This window comes from Tupaia chinensis, unplaced genomic scaffold (genome assembly GCF_000334495.1).
Source record: "Tupaia chinensis unplaced genomic scaffold, TupChi_1.0 Scaffold143667_1, whole genome shotgun sequence".
In the NCBI taxonomy this organism is placed as follows: domain Eukaryota; kingdom Metazoa; phylum Chordata; class Mammalia; order Scandentia; family Tupaiidae; genus Tupaia; species Tupaia belangeri.
Window position 1 is genome coordinate 52,067 of NW_006203515.1, and position 4,213 is coordinate 56,279.

At 35.6% G+C, this 4,213-nt stretch overlaps 1 pseudogene; it reads left to right on the forward strand.

Annotated features, from left to right (window-relative positions):
• LOC102471817 (ribosome biogenesis protein WDR12 pseudogene) overlaps nt 1-2,916 on the forward strand; it is an 11,363-nt pseudogene extending 8,447 nt beyond the window's left edge.
• The last annotated feature ends 1,297 nt before the right edge of the window (nt 2,917-4,213 follow it).

The window sequence follows — 4,213 nt, forward strand, 5'->3', positions numbered from 1 at the left end:
TCTGAGATTCTATTTTCTGTATGATCTAGTCTGCTTTTAATACTTTCAAGGGAGATTTTGACTTCCTGTATTATAGACTTCATTTCTAACAGTTCCGTTTGGGTCTTTTGTAAAGTGTGTAATTCTTCTTTTAGATCTTACAAGAATTTCCTCACCTCCTGGAACTCGTCAACTTTTTCTCTTTTCTCTTTAGCAGTTCATTGTCTCTTCTCTTCCATCTCAGTTAGCTTCACCATTCTGAATATTCTAAATTCTTTATCAGACATTTCCATGATTTGCATTGAGCTGCTTGTGGATTAAGAGGAGTTATTCTTTTCCCTTGGAGGAGAGGTATTTTCTTGCTTTCCCATATTTCTTGTAGTCCTGCAGTGATTTCTTGTCATCTGATGGATGGTGTGTTTCTTTCGAATTCTTGAAGTTCAATCTGAGTGTTCAGGAGCAAGCAGAAAGAGGTGATCGGGAATCTCTTTGCCATTCTCTTGTGATCACTGGTGCAGCAGATTCAGTAGATATTAAGGAATATGTTAACCCACGCTAGCTTTGTTTGCTGGAGGCTGAATTATGATTAGAAAATCTTAATTTCTCCTGTCCCCTGAAATGACTAGTTCACAGGAGTCATGAGGAATCCTCTTCTGAAGGAAGGCCTCAACTCTCTTGCTACGCTAGCTTTGTCTGCTGGAGGCTGAATTATGAGTAGAAAATCTTCATTTCTCCTGTCCCCTGAAATGACTAGTTCACAGGAGCCATGAAGAATCCTTGTGATACTAATTTTCAACAAAATAGGCTTTAAAAAACAAAAGGCAGAGAGATAAAGAAAGGCACTATATAGTAGTAAAAGTGCAAACCATCAAACAGATATAATGCTTATAAATATCTATGTGTCTAACTCAGGAGCATCCAAATACATGAAGAAAACACTGTTAAATTTAAGAGGAGAGATTGACTCCAACCCACTAAGTGTTGGGGACCTCAAACCCACACTATCTCCTTTAAATAGATCATCTAGATTTAAAAAGAAGCAAAGAGATAAAGGATCTATATAATACCATAAATAAAACAAACTTAACAAACATCTATAGAACCTTCCACGGAAAAACCATGAAATACATTTTTTTCTCACCCCCACTTGGAACCTTTTCTAAGATTGACCACATGACAGGGCACAAAGCATGCCTTTATAGATTCAAAAACATAGAAACTATATCCAGCATCTTCTCCAACTATGATGGAATTAAACTTGGTATTAATGTCAAGAAAAATCCTCAAAAATACACAAATACATGGAAACTAAATAACCTACTCCTGAATGACTTCACAACTACTGAAGAAATAAAGACCAAAATAAAAAGATTCATGGAAGCCAATGACAATGAGAACATGAGTTTCCATAAACTTTAGGACACCACAAAATGCAGTCATAAGAGGGAATTTCATAGCAATTAGTGTGCATAAGAAGATGGAAAGAAGCAAATTGACCACCCAACATTGTGCCTCAGAAAATGGAAAAGCAACAGGAAAAAAAAAAAGAAAAAAACAAAACAAACAAACAAAAAAAACCTCCAGAAGAAAAGAAATAATAAAGATCTGAGCAGAAATAAATGAAATAGAAAATAAATGAACTATACAGAAAATAAATGAAAGTAAAAGCTGGTTCTTTGAAAAGATAAAAGCAATAGGCCACATTTTCATAAAATGCAGTTATAGATTCTACTTCAGAGTTAGTGTTGACTGAATAAAAGAGCCAGACACCACTAACCTCATTCAAGGACCTTGTAATTTTCATTAGGCAACCATCCCTGATCATTTCCAAGAAAGCAGGACAGTATTTGAGAATAATCCATCTGAGGAGACAGATATCAAACACTGAATTGAAATTCAGTGGGAATATAATGAATAGCAAAACAAATAAAAATAACAAAAAAATAACAATGGGTGCATATTGTTAGAATTATGATCATCTACTAGTTTCAATCATGACATATTGATCTTAGGGAAAGCTGTGGTAACATTACCAAAGAAAGGCAAGATCTCCCAAACTTAAAAAGAAGAATGTGAAATTGTTAGGCAGTTCCCAAAATATGACTAGCATTCTGTATAGTTGTTGTAAAAGATGTGCCTGTGTGAAAAAGACAATCTTGCTTCCTACTGAGTGCTTCTATGGATCAGACAATTCTCTTGTGAGAGTGGAACACAGAGAGGAACAAAGCGAAAACAAAGTGAAAGATTTGCATTGCTGCAGAGGTCTTGTTGAAGTGTGAATAGCTCAGGAACTAAATTGTACAGTGGCTCCTACGATAACATGCTGAAGATCTGGTCGATAGTCCCAGCAGATAAAGAAGATGAAATGGAAAAATCTACAAATAAACCAAGAAAGGAAGAGAAAACAGAGTAGCTTGGTTTGACTAGGACTCCTATTGTCACCCTCTCTGGCCTCAGTTCTGTTTGTCAGATACTGAAGAAATCTGCAGTGAATCTTGGGACCATACAACTAGAGTGTGGTATATTGTCTTGCAGTGTTAGATAGACTTTGACTAGAAATAAAGTGTTTAATTGTATTTCTTATTCATCACTTTGTAAATGTTTAGCATCTGGAAGCACAGGTAGGTATATCGGACTGTGGAATACCCAAACTAACTTCTTTGGTGTCTCTGTCCCTGACCTCACATACCGACTGGGTCACATCTGCCAAATAGTCTCTTACTCATGAACAGCAGCTGATTTCAGGTCCTTTAGATAATATAATCAAGTTATGGGGTACAAGAAGTTGTAAAGCTCTTTTCTATAATCTGGCTGCTTATGAAGACAAAGTTCTGAGTGTAGACTGGACAGACACAGGGTTACTTCTGAGTTGCAGGAGCAGACAATACATTGTATTCCTACAGGTATTTATCTACCACTTATCATGTAGTGGCATGAGAGTTAATGATAATTCAGTTCTGGAAATTTGTTCAGTAAATGAAAAGGGTAATTCAATGTAATCCAATGATAACACATAAATATAAAAAGCTGCCTTTTAAATTTAATGCAATGTCTTCATCTTCACTAGGAGCTAACATATGACTATTTTTTGTATTTTTCTTTTGTATAGTTTGTGTTTACAAAAGATAAAATGTGGTTTGTGTCCTTTACCCTATGCAAAGTCTTAGAATTAAACTGAGTTATTTCTTTTTAAAAATTAATAAAGAAATAATAAAAATAAATAAATAAAAATTTTTAGAGCCAGTCGGTGGCATGGCAGTTAAGTCATTGAATTCCCACATGGCTGGCCATGTTTCTAATCCCAGACCTGATGGCTAAAAAATCACACTGCATGTGTTTGTGTGCATGCCCAAGTCCCAAGGGGAGAATGGAGAAGAGATTGTGTGGCCATCCTCTCTTGGTGGATGATTTCTCACTTTCCCTTGTGTCTCTCTGTTCCTATTTGGTAAGTACATACAGTCTATTGGAAAAACAAAATAAAACAAAAATGTATTATAGGGACCAGCAGTTGGCATAATGGCTATGTCGCTGGACTCCCATGTAGTCGACCACGGTTTGAGTCCCAGACACAGTGGCTTATACTCATGCCAGGTTGTGTGTGTGCATGCCCAAGATCCTGAGAAGAGAATGGAGGAGAAAGAATTGTGGAATGGCCATTCCCTCCCCACACCCACGGGGGTGATTTCTTGCTTTCTGTCTCAGTTTCTCTCTGTCTTTCTGGTGAGTGCACACTCCCTATATCAAAAAACTCTCCAAAAAAATTATTATTATTATTATATAAACACTCAAAAACTGTCTTATTTGTAGAAGCCCATATATATATGGAATAAAATGAATCATCTTTCACTGGAAAGAAAATGAACATGCAACAACCTTTGACTTTTACCTTATAAGTTTATCTGAGATCAATCCCAGAATGTAAGAACACGGTTTTTAACAGCAATTTTCTTTTGCACTCATACTCCAGGAAAACTCCAAATCCAAATCTGCAGAAACTACATTAAAAGAAGAAAGTCAATGATGCAAATATTTTTTACTTATGCTATCACCATTTTCAAATAAAGTATCACAAGATGACATAAAATAGAACAGGATTCACTCACTTTGCTAATAATAATTACTTACTTTATAGTGGGTTTTCAGAAAAGTCATGATGCATTTTTGTATTGAAAAATACATCATGACTTCACTACAACCCAGTATTATTCACTATATATATGATAAAAAATCAAGA